Genomic DNA, 15,907 nt, shown 5'->3' with positions numbered 1-15,907 from the left:
TGTTATGCATTTTCTTAGACCTTTCTGCCTTGAGAGCAGAATTCAAAGCAGAATTAAACTTCCAAGCAGAGCTAAAACCATACATAGACTGTTCACTGTTTTAACAGTGAACATTTTCTACATTTTTTCATTTATGAGCACAAGCAAAAAAAAAAAGATCTCTGACCAGTACATCAAGAATAAAACCCAACTACTCCTGCGTTCCGAGCAGAGATAAGAGCAGAGGAAGCTGCCCTGTTTCTTCCTGTGTGGTGATTTCTCTGAAGCACTGTATAAAATGGCAGTATGATGCTTTTCTTGGAGTGCTGCTGGGCAGATTGGAAGTAGAGGACTGAAAGCCCTATCGCTCGACACACAGTAAAGACCTCAGATGCGAGCTGCAGCTCTCTATAATCTCCCCATGTCTGCCTGCAGCTAAAATGTGATGAAGCCTTTCTTTTTCCCAGGGATCTTTCCCATAGAGCCTTCCGTTTGGGTCTCGCGTCGTCTCACCAATCTCATTTAGATTGCGAATCAGATGTCATAAATACTTCATGATTTTCCATTAAATTGATGCCATACAACTTCTACTTACTGCAGTTATTTTTGATACACCGATTATCAATGGGAACATTTTAATGACACCTGGTCTAAAGGGCTTACCATACATGGAACATAGGTAATATGTTAGAAGCTTGCTTTCCCTAATAACTCCACTGTGTTCCATTTTGTCAAAAATCTAGTATGTGACATCATAGTTACAATAACAAGCTGACTCGTGTGAAATCTTCCGAATCCCCATCAGGATATGAGCGTAAGCAATCTAATTTTCTTGACATAAGCACAGGAGGAATTACATGCACATAAGACATCCCTTTGAGAATAAATTTCCTGGTTTTATTCACTTATACGGATTTTTATCTCAATCTTAAAAACATTAGGGAGACATTGTCAACAATTTTTTTTCAAGGAGAAGCCACGCAGATACTTGATGCATTAACATTATTCATAGTTTCTAGTGTAAACCGCATCAAACGACTTACTAGTCACCGCATGGGTGTGAAAAGTGAACTGGAGCCTCAAAATCAGTGACATGTTGCCCTCTATCCATTGCTACTCTTTGGCAAGAGAAAAGGGGCCCCACTCCTCAGACACAGCATGCCATTTTTTAATTCACACTTAAATTTCCACTTGAGGAGGCAAGCGAAAACAAACTGGTCCTCCCAGAGAAGCACCCTGGGAATAAGTGCCCTCCCAACTTTAGTAATTATCTCGGAAGAGCCTTTCTCCCACTCCTCTTTGCCTTCTGAATAGGGTTTGCTTATTAGGGTCTTGTTATTTTCTACTACCCTATTTGCATAATTTGCAGATGTCAACTTGGTTGGCTTTCTTCTCTCCCATAGAATAATAGTCTTTGTTGACTAAATTGTTCTGCTTTTACAGCTGTAATTAAGGAGACACTATACAAAATTGTAAAAGGAAAGAACTCTCAGCATGGCAATAGGTAGGTTTTAAATTCTGAGGGGTATAATCAGATCCATGACTCGAAGCTGCCTCTCTTCCTTTTGTAAATTCACCTATGTGCATGGCTTCAAATCAGTGTCTGTTCTCAGGAAATCTTCATTGAAACATCAACAATATTCAGGATAAATGAACAGCTGTTATTGTCATTTGGCTCATTATATACAGTCTCTAAAATCATGCCACCATAAACAGGAAGTACATGATTATTGAGTTACTACTTTGGCAATAAAAGAGTAAATTGCTTTGTTATTCATCCATGACGTCTTAATGACTTCATGACTACCTGGGTAATTATTCATTTGCTACTCTGTATGTGTAGAATTATATGAAATTCTATATAATTTTCAAATATTAAATGTTTTTCATATCACTACTCTTTTTTGCATTTTCATAGGCAGAAGTTCCAAAAAAATTTTTTTTGAAGAAAGTGGTATTCTGGGCCATCAGATGACATGATATATACTTGCATCACACAGGATTTAAAAAGCACTCAAATTTGATTGTATGGTATAGATCAAGCAGACTAGCAGAAAACCAGTTCTAATATTCATCTATACTATATGATATTTTAGGAAAATATGCTAGTATTTTATGAAAGAAAATATTTGAAGTTCAGTAACATGTAGTGACATTTGATTTGAAAATGTTTTGTTCAATATGATCTTTCTACAGAATTATTACATTGGGATTTTTCTCTGCTTTTTCAATTTAAGAAGTTTGTTGTAGATTTGTTCCCTCAGAGGGCGATGACTATTTTTTGAATTACTTGTGTGCAAGTAAATGGCACTGCGCTTTTTCATCTTTATAAAAACTGTGTATGAATATTCTTGGAAGTGTGATTCTATATTATCTTTTTGTCATAGCATTATTTATCATAAACATGGTTAAAAACAGCAAGCGTAGTCATTTAGGACAGGATCAGTTTTATTGGCTTGAGTATCACATGAATCTCAATTCATTCCTTAAACCAGTTCTTTGTGAATATATCTGTATACAGAAAGAGAGAACTGAATTGCTACCTATAAGAGTCTTTAACATCCTATGCAATCATTACCATAGTCACTGCCATTATAAAGGTTGAAATATTTGTAAGATGTAAGCAGAGTCACATGGGTTTGCACTGTCTGCTTCTATGTCAATTTAATGGGGACAAGTTCAGTTGAAATCTATGTTTATACAATGTCATTCTACTGTGACTGAAGCATACTAGAGTGTCTGCAAGATAGCAAAAAACAAAAACAAAAACAAACAAACAAACAAACAAAAAACCTTTGATTTCTACCCAGTTACTTGCCAGTTATGATTTTATTGATATTAAGTGTTGAGAACTAGATATATAATAGTCTCCTGGATAATGTATAGTATTTGACCAAGGATATCTGACATAATTGTAAAACGAATCGAGCAGGAGATGTATTTTTAGTGACCACATAATTTAAAATATGCAATGACTATATCTAATCTCAGATTTCCTCAATTTAACTGCAAATGGACCAAAGTTAAATATAGTAACCATGATGAGAACTATACATAGCACACTTGCTCATTACCCTCAGAAGTGAACACATGGCTAGAACTTCGTAAATAAAGGGAAAATTAAGAAAATACGATTTTACTGTATAGGGAGAAAATGAATATATAGGTCACAATCAGAGCATGAGAAATGGCGTTGGATAAAACTGGTTTTTTTTTCCAATCCAGGTTTTTCTGAAGCATATAAAGAGCAGCTGAGGACAGATATTTTTCTCGTTACTTGTGAAGATGTATATTATTCAAAAACACAAGAGAAAAATCAAAGAAAGAGGAACATACATTTCTCTTTTCTTGTACAGAACCATCACTACTATGTCATAGTGCCAGAGACAGCTTGGCAAGTCATAGGCTAGAAATGGAAACTCAAAATGCCTTTTTAGAAACAAGTGTTTTGAATGATTCTTCCATTTTCTGTAATTGTCACTGGAACTGGATGATACTGAGTTGGAGTAGATTTTCCTTTGGACTGCTATAAATGAACAATCAACACATGTGCAGGTAGGGAGAAGGAATAATTATTTGACGGAAAAATTTCTATGAATGTTCTCTAAGTCTCTGTATTAAGAATGTGGCATTATAAGTCTAGATGATGTGCACTATGACGTAATTTCAAAGACTGTGGCATGAAATTTGGAATTGATACCCTTTATAGAAAAGAAGCTGGTAAACTCCACCTCAGTCAATATGACATTGAGAAGTGAGGAGCAATGAGATATCAAATTGTTAACATCAATCTTTGAGTTGTTAAAATAGTGCACCCTATTCTTCATTGTAAAGCATTTACCTGCAGTCTAACTGTGAGAAAAACATCATACTAATTCCTCTGGGAGAGACAGTATACCTTATTTTCTTACCAACATTCCTCAACCTATAAAGGTCATTTAAAACTAGTGTCTGAAAAACTGCTAACTGGAGTTTAGTAAGATGAATAATATTGTAACTTGGATGAGATCCTGGAAGAGAAGAGAGACATTAGGTAGAAATTAAGGAGATGTGAGAAAAGCATGAATATGAATTAATGGTAACATTTAAGTATCCATTTAGTAATTGTAACCTTGTTCATATTAGATAGCATCAGAAGAAGAAACTGAGTGGGAATAGAAACTCAATTATCTTGCAATTTCCCTGTAAGTCTAACAATGGTTTTAAAAGTCAGCATCATGATTCCAGTTAGTATAAAAAACAGATTTCTACATGAAATGGGCTTTTCCATAGAACTTTAGATATAAAAATATATTTCTAGTATATTTCAAGATCTCATAATCAAATAAACCAAATACTAATTAACTTCATAAAACATAGAGTATTTGTTCATGTAGGGGAAAAGTCATTAAAAGTGTAAAGTGAAAACGTTGGAAAATCAAGTATCAACTAATTAGACTTGCGACTCTGTAAGAAGACCAGTGGTCTCAATTAACCTGGATCCCCAAAATCTCTCAGATACTGGACCATCAACCAGGCAGCACACACCAGCTGATATGAGAACCCCAACACATATACAGAAGTCTGCTGGGCCTCAACTCAGCCAGAGAAAATGCACCTAACCCTCAAGAAACTGGAGGCCCCAGAGAGTTTAGAGATCTGGTAGGGTGGGAGGACGTATGGGATGTGGAAAAGTTGGAGGGTGGACCAAGAGGGGAATAAAATCTGGAGTGTAAAAAAAAGATTAAGGAGCTGAAGGGGCTTGCAACACCATAAGAACAACAATACCACCAACTAGAACTCCCAGAGACTAAACCACTACTCAAAGAGTGATCCATGGCTCCCACTGCACATGTAGCAGAGGATGGCCTTGTTGGGCACCAATGGAAGGAGAAGCCCGTGGTCCTGCCAAATTTGGACCCGAGTGCAAGGGAATGTCAGGGGAGTGGGATAAAGGGGGTGGATGGGGAGGGGGAACACCCTTATAGAAAAAGGGGAGGGGGATGGGATAGGGGGCTTATGGACGGGAACGCTGGGAAAGGGAATAAAATTTGAAATGTAAATAAAAAATATACAATTAAAAAAAGATTAAATAAAATTTTTACAAAGGACATTAAATGACTGTTTACTGTTATGAGGTTAATTAAAACTATATGACCGTTTACCAATATCCTAAGTATTTCCTATACTTTATTTGTAGATGAAAAAAATTATTTTTGTCATAACGGTATGTCCAAATATCCTTTGGCATAAGTAGTCGGCTTAGACTAGCATGACTTATTGCCTAAATTAACTTTTGTTTCCAATTGTTCAGGCACACACCAGTGTGCATTTGAATAAAGCAAATATTAAACAACAACCAAACTGTTTAAGCTTAGATTTATTAAGAAATATAAAATGTTCCTGTTTCCACCATAGCATCAACCATGTGTAATCTTGTGCTTTCTATTAGATACAAGTTTGATTATCTTAATTACTCAGGCGCAGCTGCAGTTCTATCATAGAGCACCCACGCTGCCACGGCTACATTGATAAGTACCTGCAGGCACCTAATCATAGCTAATGTACTCAGATGACGACTTTGTTGAACTGAGTACTTTATTTGTATAAGAGTTTTACATTGATTATTTTTGTATGGAAACTCTCAGAGTTACTACGATATTTTGAAAATATTCTCAGGAAGAAGTGAGGTGAAATTACCGTGTAAAAGCTGAATAAATTAGAGTCAAAAAATGAGCAGAATTGATATTGACAGGCTACTTATCAGTGATTAGGTGAGGAGCACAGCACAGCATTAGGAAAATTCAAAAGGAATAACTGGAGTTATTCATCAAATAGTTTGCAAAAGCGTTTATCATTTTTTTTCTTACTAAAAATGTAAAGTTCTCGCTGCAGACTTAGGTCAAAATATCTCCAGGTCATTTGTTCTGAATACTTATTTTGATAATGAAAATGATGTGACTTAGACCATCTTCTTTCCAGTCATGGCCTGGGAAGGGACCAGAGTGGCCTGACATTTACAGTCCTTCAATGGCAATTACAGCACAACTAATATATCAATTTAATTAAATTCCTATGGTGATTCATGACATAAAATATCAGAATAAGTTAACTTGCACAGAAATAGACAAAAGATCAATGCACTAGGCAGAGACAAAATGAATTAAAGAAGAGCTGCCATCCCTTGGAAAGATTGTGTGCATAATGAGGTTTTCCTTCTCTTTCTCTTTTTAAATGCAAAGCTTGTGTTTCAGACATCATTCATGGAGGTTAAATGAGGGAGATTGTGGTCAGGTACAAAGATGCCTCAGGTAATCGCTAAAGCAAACAAAAATGATTGCTTCCCTGTTGCTGAGGAATAAAAGACCAGTACGTGATTAAATAAAATAAATAAAACTTGTCCATCTATTTCGCTAAGTATCATCTGAGTTGTGCTGCTTCAGCCGTTTTGCTATTAACTTTTCATCCATTAATAAATGGATACCTATGACATCCTCTTGCCAGAGAAACTATCCAAGAACGTGTGCTGAGGAGAGGAGCTGCTGTGAAGAGGGAATTCATAGGTTCTCTTCTCTGTCTCTACAACTTTGTACTGGTGTGGTCATGGAGGACCCCGGCAACTCCAAAGCTATGCTGCAGGACTTTCTCCCTGTAAAGGCTGCCTGGGCTCAAGTAGTTTTTTTTTTTTTTTTTTTTTTTTTTTTTTTTTTTTTATTAACTTGAGTATTTCTTATATACATTTCGAGTGTTATTCCCTTTCCTGGTTTCCGGGCAAACATCCCCCTCCCCCCTCCCCTTCCTTATGGGTGTTCCCTTCCCAACCCTCCCCCCATTGCCGCCCTCCCCCCATAGACTAGTTCACTGGGGGTTCAGTCTTAGCAGGACCCAGGGCTTCCCCTTTCACTGGTGCTCTTACTAGGATATTCATTGCTACCTATGGGGTCAGAGTCCAGGGTCAGTCCATGTATAGTCTTTAGGTAGTGGCTTAGTCCCTGGAAGCTCTGGTTGCTTGGCATTGTTGTACTTTTGGGGTCTCGAGCCCCTTCAAGCTCTTCCAGTTCTTTCTCTGATTCCTTCAATAGGGGACCTATTCTCAGTTCAGTGGTTTGCTGCTGGCATTCGACTCTATATTTGCTGTATTCTGGCTGTGTCTCTCAGGAGCGATCTACATCCGGCTCCTGTTGGTCTGCACTTCTTTGCTTCATCCATCTTGTCCAATTGGGTGGCTGTATATGTATGGGCTACATGTGGGGCAGGCTCTGAATGGGTGTTCCTTCAGTCTCTGTTTTAATCTTTGCCTCTCCGTTCCCTGCCAAGGGTATTCTTTTTCCTCATTTAAAGAAGGAGTGAAGCATTCACATTTTGATCATCCGTCTTGAGTTTCGTTTGTTCTAGGGATCTAGGGTAATTCAAGCATTTGGGCTAATAGCCACTTATCAATGAGTGCATACCATGTATGTCTTTCTGTGATTGGGTTAGCTCACTCAGGATGATATTTTCCAGTTCCAACCATTTGCCTACGAATTTCATAAACTCGTTGTTTTTGATAGCTGAGTAATATTCCATTGTGTAGATGTACCACATTTTCTGTATCCATTCCTCTGTTGAAGGGCATCTGGGTTCTTTCCAGTTTCTGGCTATTATAAATAAGGCTGCGATGAACATGGTGGAGCACGTGTCTCTTTTATATGTTGAGGCATCTTTTGGGTATATGCCCAAAAGAGGTATAGCTGGATCCTCAGGCAGTTCAATGTCCAATTTTCTGAGGAACCTCCAGACTGATTTCCAGAATGGTTTTACCAGTCTGCAATCCCACCAACAATGGAGGAGTGTTCCTCTTTCTCCACATCCTCGCCAGCATCTGCTGTCACCTGAGTTTTTGATCTTAGCCAATCGCACTGGTGTGAGGTGAAATCTCAGGGTTGTTTTGATTTGCATTTCCCTTATGACTAAAGATGTTGAACATTTCTTTAGGTGTTTCTCAGCCATTCGGCATTCCTCAGCTGTGAATTCTTTGTTTAGCTCTGAACCCCATTTTTTAATAGGGTTATTTGTTTCCCTGCGGTCTAACTTCTTGAGTTTTTGTATATTTTGGATATAAGGCCTCTATCTGTTGTAGGATTGGTAAAGATCTTTTCCCAATCTGTTGGTTGCCGTTTTGTCCTAACCACAGTGTCCTTTGCCTTACAGAAGCTTTGAAGTTTTATGAGATCCCATTTGTCAATTCTTGATCTTAGAGCATAAGCCATTGGTGTTTTGTTCAGGAAATTTTTTCCAGTGCCCATGTGTTCCAGATGCTTCCCTAGTTTTTCTTCTATTAGTTTGAGTGTGTCTGGTTTGATGTGGAGGTCCTTGATCCACTTGGACTTAAGCTTTGTACAGGGTGATAGGCATGGATCGATCTGCATTCTTCTACATGTTGCCCTCCAGTTGAACCAGCACCATTTGCTGAAAATGCTATCTTTTTTCCATTGGATGGTTTTGGCTCCTTTGTCAAAAATCAAGTGACCATAGGTGTGTGGGTTCATTTCTGGGTCTTCAATTCTATTCCATTGGTCTATCTGTCTGTCTCTGTACCAATACCATGCAGTTTTTATCACTATTGCTCTGTAATACTGCTTGAGTTCAGGGATAGTGATTCCCCCTGAAGTCCTTTTATTGTTGAGGATAGCTTTAGCTATCCTGGGTTTTTTGTTATTCCAGATGAATTTGCAAATTGTTCTGTCTAACTCTTTGAAGAATTGGATTGGTATTTTGATGGGGATTGCATTGAATCTGTAGATTGCTTTTGGTAAAATGGCCATTTTTACTATATTAATCCTGCCAATCCATGAGCATGGGAGATCTTTCCATCTTCTGAGGTCTTCTTCAATTTCTTTCCTCAGTGTCTTGAAGTTCTTATTGTACAGATCTTTTACTTGCTTGGTTAAAGTCACACCGAGGTACTTTATATTATTTGGGTCTATTATGAAGGGTGTCGTTTCCCTAATTTCTTTCTCGGCTTGTTTCTCTTTTGTATAGAGGAAGGCAACTGATTTATTTGAGTTAATTTTATACCCAGCCACTTTGCTGAAGTTGTTTATCAGCTTTAGTAGTTCTCTGGTGGAACTTTTAGGATCACTTAAATATACTCTCATGTCATCTGCAAATAGTGATATTTTGACCTCTTCTTTTCCAATCTGTATCCCTTTGATCTCCTTTTGTTGTCTGATTGCTCTGGCTAGAACTTCAAGAACTATATTGAATAAGTAGGGAGAGAGTGGGCAGCCTTGTCTAGTCCCTGATTTTAGTGGGATTGCTTCAAGTTTCTCTCCATTTAGTTTAATGTTAGCAACTGGTTTGCTGTATATGGCTTTTACTATGTTTAGGTATGGGCCTTGAATTCCTATTCTTTCCAGGACTTTTATCATGAAGGGGTGTTGAATTTTGTCAAATGCTTTCTCAGCATCTAATGAAATGATCATGTGGTTCTGTTCTTTCAGTTTGTTTACATAATGGATCACGTTGATGGTTTTCCGTATATTAAACCATCCCTGCATGCCTGGGATGAAGCCTACTTGATCATGGTGGATGATTGTTTTGATGTGCTCTTGAATTCGGTTTGCCAGAATTTTATTGAGTATTTTTGCGTCGATATTCATAAGGGAAATTGGTCTGAAGTTCTCTTTCTTTGTTGTGTCTTTGTGTGGTTTAGGTATAAGAGTAATTGTGGCTTTGTAGAAGGAATTCGGTAGTGCTCCATCTGTTTCAATTTTGTGGAATAGTTTGGATAATATTGGTATGAGGTCTTCTATGAAGGTTTGATAGAATTCTGCACTAAACCCGTCTGGACCTGGGCTCTTTTTGGTTGGGAGACCTTTAATGACTGCTTCTATTTCCTTAGGAGTTATGGGGTTGTTTAACTGGTTTATCTGTTCCTGATTTAACTTCGATACCTGGTATCTGTCTAGGAAATTGTCCATTTCCTGAAGATTTTCAAATTTTGTTGAATATAGGTTTTTATAGTAAGATCTGATGATTTTTTGAATTTCCTCCGAATCTGTAGTTATGTTTCCCTTTTCATTTCTGATTTTGTTAATTTGGACACACTCTCTGTGTCCTCTCGTTAGTCTGGCTAAGGGTTTATCTATCTTGTTGATTTTCTCAAAGAACCAACTTTTGGTTCTGTTGATTCTTTCTATGGCCCTTTTTGTTTCTACTTGGTTGATTTCAGCTCTGAGTTTGATTATTTCCTGCCTTCTACTCCTCCTGGGTGTATTTGCTTCTTTTTGTTCTAGAGCTTTTAGGTGTGCTGTCAAGCTGCTGACATATGCTCTTTCCTGTTTCTTTCTGCAGGCACTCAGCGCTATGAGTTTTCCTCTTAGCACAGCTTTCATTGTGTCCCATAAGTTTGAGTATGTTGTATCTTCATTTTCATTAAATTCTAAAAAGTTTTTAATTTCTTTATTTCTTCCTTGACCAGGTTATCATTGAGTAGAGCATTGTTCAATTTCCACGTATATGTGGGCATTCTTCCCTTATTGTTATTGAAGACCAGTTTTAGGCCGTGGTGGTCCGATAGCACGCATGGGATTATTTCTATCTTTCTGTACCTGTTGAGGCCCGTTTTTTGACCAATTATATGGTCAATTTTGGAGAATGTACCATGAGGACCTGAGAAGAAGGTATATCCTTTTGCTTTAGGATAGAATGTTCTATAAATATCCGTTAAGTCCATTTGGCTCATGACTTCTCTTAGTCTGTCTACATCACTGTTTAATTTCTGTTTCCATGATCTGTCCATTGATGAGAGTGGGGTGTTGAAATCTCCCACTATTATTGTGTGAGGTGCAATGTGTGTTTTGAGCTTTAGTAAGGTTTCTTTTACGTATGTAGGTGCCCTTGTATTTGGGGCATAGATATTTAGGATTGAGAGTTCATCTTGGTTGATTTTTCCTTTGATGAATATGAAGTGTCCTTCCTTATCTTTTTTGATGACTTTTAGTTGGAAATTGATTTTATTTGATATTAGAATGGCTACTCCAGCTTGCTTCTTCTGACCATTTGCTTGGAAAGTTGTTTTCCAGCCTTTCACTCTGAGGTAGTGTCTGTCTTTGTCTCTGAGGTGTGTTTCCTGTAGGCAGCAGAAAGCAGGGTCCTCGTTGCGTATCCAGTTTGTTAATCTATGTCTTTTTATTGGGGAGTTGAGGCCATTGATATTGAGAGATATTAAGGAATAGTGATTATTGCTTCCCGTTATATTCATATTTGGATGTGAGGTTATGTTTGTGTGCTTTCATTCTCTTTGTTTTGTTGCCAAGACGATTAGTTTCTTGCTTCTTCTAGGGTATAGCTTGCCTCCTTATGTTGGGCTTTACCATTTATTATCCTTTGTAGTGCTGGATTTGTAGAAAGATATTGTGTAAATTTGGTTTTGTCATGGAATATCTTGGTTTCTCCATCAATGTTAATTGAGAGTTTTGCAGGATACAGTAACCTGGGCTGGCATTTGTGTTCTCTTAGGGTCTGTATAACATCAGTCCAGGATCTTCTGGCCTTCATAGTTTCTGGCGAGAAGTCTGGTGTGATTCTGATAGGTCTCCCTTTATATGTTACTTGACCTTTTTCCCTTACTGCTTTTAATATTCTTTCTTTATTTTGTGCGTTTGGTGTTTTGACAATTATGTGACGGGAGGTGTTTCTTTTCTGGTCCAATCTATTTGGAGTTCTATAGGCTTCTTGTATGTCTATGGGTATCTCTTTTTTTAGGTTAGGGAAGTTTTCTTCTATGATTTTGTTGAAGATATTTACTGGTCCTTTGAGCTGGGAGTCTTCACTCTCTTCTATACCTATTATCCTTAGGTTTGATCTTCTCATTGAATCCTGGATTTCCTGTATGTTTTGGACCAGTAGCTTTTTCCGCTTTACATTATCTTTGACAGTTGAGTCAATGATTTCTATGGAATCTTCTGCTCCTGAGATTCTCTCTTCCATCTCTTGTATTCTGTTGGTGAAGCTTGTATCTACAGCTCCTTGTCTCTTCTTTTGGTTTTCTATATCCAAGGTTGTTTCCATGTGTTCTTTCTTGATTGCTTCTATTTCCATTTTTAATTCCTTCAACTGTTTGATTGTGTTTTCCTGGAATTCTTTCAGGGATTTTTGCGATTCCTCTCTGTAGGCTTTTACTTGTTTATTAATGTTTTCCTGTGCTTCCCTAAGTGTGTTCATGTCTTTCTTGTAGTCCTCCAGCATCATGATCAAATATGATTTTGAAACTAGATCTTGCTTTTCTGGTGTGTTTGGATATTCCATGTTTGTTTTGGTGGGAGAATTGGGCTCCGATGATGGCATGTAGTCTTGGTTTCTGTTGCTTGGGTTCCTGCGCTTGCCTCTCGCCATCAGATTATCTCTAGTGTTACTTTGTTCTGCTATTTCTGACAGTGGCTAGACTGTCCTATAAGCCTGTGTGTCAGGAGTGCTGTAGACCTGTTTTCCTCTCTTTCAGTCAGTTATGGGGACAGAGTGTTCTGCTTTCGGGTGTGTAGTTTTTCCTCTCTACAGGTCTTCAGCTGTTCCTGTGGGCCTGTGTCTTGAGTTCACCAGGCAGCTTTCTTGCAGCAGAAAATTTGGTCTTACCTGTGGTCCCGAGGCTCAGGTTCGCTCGTGGGGTGCTGCCCAGGGGCTCTCTGCAGCGGCAGCAACCAGGAAGACCTGTGCCGCCCCTTCCGGGAGCTTCAGTGCACCAGGGTTCCAGATGGTCTTTGGCTTTTTCCTCTGGCGTCTGAGATGTGTGTGCAGGGAGCAGTCTCTTCTGGTTTCCCAGGCTTGTCTGCCTCTCTGAAGTTTTAGCTCTCCCTCCCACGGGATTTGGGTGCAGAGAACTGTTTATCCGGTCTGTTTCCTTCAGGTTCCGGCGGTATCTCTGGCAGGGGTCCTGCCGCTCCTGGGCCCTCCCCCACGGGAGCCCAGAGGCCTTATACAGTTTCCTCTTGGGCCAGGGATGTGGGCAGGGGTGAGCAGTGTTGGTGGTCTCTTCTGCTCTGCAGCCTCAGGAGTGCCCACCTGACCAGGCGGTTGGGTCTCTCTCTCACCGGGTCTGGGAGCAGAGAGCTGCTGCGGGCCGGGATCCGCGGGTGTGGGACTTCCGGTAAACACAGAACGTGCCTGGTCCTAGAGAAATTCTGCTTCTGTGTGTCCCAAGCTCACCAGGCAGCTTTCTTGCAGCAGAAAATTTGGTCTTACCTGTGGTCCCGAGGCTCAGGTTCGCTCGTGGGGTGCTGCCCAGGGGCTCTCTGCAGCGGCAGCAACCAGGAAGACCTGTGCCGCCCCTTCCGGGAGCTTCAGTGCACCAGGGTTCCAGATGGTCTTTGGCTTTTTCCTCTGGCGTCCGAGATGTGTGTGCAGGGAGCAGTCTCTTCTGGTTTCCCAGGCTTGTCTGCCTCTCTGAAGGTTTAGCTCTCCCTCCCACGGGATTTGGGTGCAGAGAACTGTTTATCGGGTCTGTTTCCTTCAGGGTCCGGAGGTGTCTCTGGCAGGGGTCCTGCCGCTCCTGGGCCCTCCCCCACGGGAGCCCAGAGGCCTTATACAGTTTCCTCTTGGGCCAGGGATGTGGGCAGGGGTGAGCAGTGTTGGTGGTCTCTTCTGCTCTGCAGCCTCAGGAGTGCCCACCTGACCAGGCGGTTGGGTCTCTCTCTCACCGGGTCTGGGAGCAGAGAGCTGCTGCGGGCCGGGATCTCAAGTAGTTTTATAGAGAAGAAAAGGGAATGCCTTTGCTGCAGTAGTCTGTGCTGATGAAGTAGATCTCGATGGCTGCATTGAATGTGCTGGAAATTTAATCACTGTGCTTTTATATCCGTGTCACTGAACTTTAAATTAATTTGTGATGTTGTGGTTTTCTCCTTATGGCTCCAAGCATCTTCATCTGTAAAGAAGAATCACATTAATTATGTCTTACTAAGATATCATCCAACCAAGCTTTTTATAATTCTATGATAGAGAAATAATTCCTAGCTCATGCTTCCATTGAATAAATAAGTAATCATTAAATTAAAAATAAAAATTGTTGTTCATTATGAACTTATGTAAAATAATGTTGTGTGTGTGTGTGTGTAAGAACACATGTGTGCAATTTGCATTTTAAATTAGTTCTCAAACCATCCTGCTAGATAAAGTGGACATATACTTTATAGAATTATCAAAATTACTAAAAAATTTGAGTGATACTCAAACTTTAAAAAATTTGCAGAATTCCACTGGCAGTGCTAATGGGCACCCATAAAGAACACTGGAAAGAAGCAGTAAGTGAAAAAAATTAAAACAATTAAGAGTAAATGTGTAAATAAAATAGTCTCAATTTTTTTCTGTTGATAAATTACTTCTTAATTAAAATTATGATCAATCAACTGTAACACCAAACTCAAAGTTACAATAGTTTACTCAAGAGAAATTTGTTTCACTTTGACCACAATATTGACAGACTGCTAAAGTAAATTTACTCTGAGCATGCTCCTTCATTTTGAATGCATAGAATAGAACTCTCTTTGAGTAGCTGAATATTGGCCAATCATAGTAACTTACCCTCTCTGAATTACAACTGATAGGCCCATATTCAAATGGGGCAGACAGCAACTTGTATAATCAATTATCCCCTGTGGACTTCACTTCACTTTACCTTCTAAAAATGGTACCTCATACAGACGTACAAAGAGCTGTGATACATTTCTTGTTCAGATGGTGGCCTGACTCCCACATTATTCACAGACCATTGTTCAATTAGAGTATACTACATTTAATTTTTCTTTATGTGAATGTGTGTTTTGTACATGTTTGCTTGTGTGCATTATGCATATAAGTGCACATGTATGTTTGTGTGCCAATGGATGGAGACGAGAAGTCAATTCTGTGTGTCTTCTGTAACCATTTTCTTCATTTTTCTGGGGATGCTTTCTTACTAAATCTGGAGCTCACTGGTTTGGATAGAATGACTAGTCAGAAATGCTCAGGAAGCTGCCCACATCCTCATTCCAGCCCTGAGAATACAAGCTTGTTTGTTGTTCGTGGTGGTGGATTTTTTGTTTGTTTTTATTTTTATTTTTTCTGATGACAATGATTGTGGCAATGTTCATAAGAAGTGAAGAAGAAAGAGGAGAAGGAGAAGGAGAAGGAAAGAAGAAGAAGAAGAAGAAGAAGAAGAAGAAGAAGAAGAAGAAGAAGAAGAAGAAGAAGAAGAAGAAGAAGAAGAAGAAGAAAAAGAAGAAGAAGAAGAAGAAGAAGAAGAAGAAGAAGAAGAAGAAGAAGAAGAAGAAGAGAAAATGAAAAGAAAAAGAAAAGAAAAAGAAAAACAGAGAAAAGAAGGCCAAGAAGTACCATTAAGCTTTTCAGCATCTTTAGGATCTTGGGAAACAGAAATTAAAATGACTTTTGAGATTTTTTTTTAGCTTACCCCATCTTGGTGCCCAAGATCAAGGAAGCAACTGAAAACAAATGATATAATTTCCTGTGATGGCAGACAGGTACATCCACTAAGGACATATTTGTGGGGAATTCTCAAACTGTATAAGTATATCTCTATGACCAAACAATTCTACTCCAAAGGGCTCAATATATCCTTCTAGTATATCGCCACTCTATTCACAATTGCTGAGAAAGAGAAATAACCCAATGGCTCTCCAGCTAACGAATGAATAATGAGAAGGTAGCAATAGGTACACTGGGATTCTACTCAAGTGAAAAATATGCAAATTATATTATATATTTAATTATAAATTAAATTTATAGGGGAGTGAATGGAACTGGAAATTATTATACTGAATGGGGTAACTCAGACACAGAAACATGAACATGAAGTGTTTTCTCTTTGTAAATCCTATGTCTGAATATTTTATTTGAACATATAAGCAGGGCTAACAACAGAAACTAAGAAAGTAGAAATGGGCCATGATTATTGGAGAGAGAGAGAGAGCTCTAAGGA

At 38.8% G+C, this 15,907-nt stretch overlaps 1 long non-coding RNA gene across 5 annotated transcripts in view; it reads left to right on the top strand.

Moving 5' to 3' along the window:
- LOC103691720 (uncharacterized) overlaps positions 1–15,907 on the top strand; it is a 134,282-nt gene that overhangs the window by 17,196 nt on the left and 101,179 nt on the right. For 2 of the 5 annotated variants that reach the window (XR_015677068.1, XR_015677067.1), the window contains exon 2: positions 3,205–3,534. The exons of 2 other annotated variants lie outside the window; for them this stretch is intronic. This is a non-coding gene — a long non-coding RNA (uncharacterized LOC103691720). Of the gene's footprint in view, positions 1–3,204; positions 3,535–6,462; positions 6,631–15,907 lie in introns of those variants that run through there. One more of the 5 variants, XR_015677072.1, reaches the window with a different exon arrangement.

The sequence above is a fragment of the Rattus norvegicus genome, chromosome 2 (assembly GCF_021556685.1).
Source record: "Rattus norvegicus strain SHRSP/BbbUtx chromosome 2, alternate assembly SHRSP_T2T, whole genome shotgun sequence".
NCBI lineage: Eukaryota > Metazoa > Chordata > Mammalia > Rodentia > Muridae > Rattus > Rattus norvegicus.
Note: the sequence above shows the minus strand (reverse complement) of the source record. Positions and strands in the feature narration are given on the sequence as shown.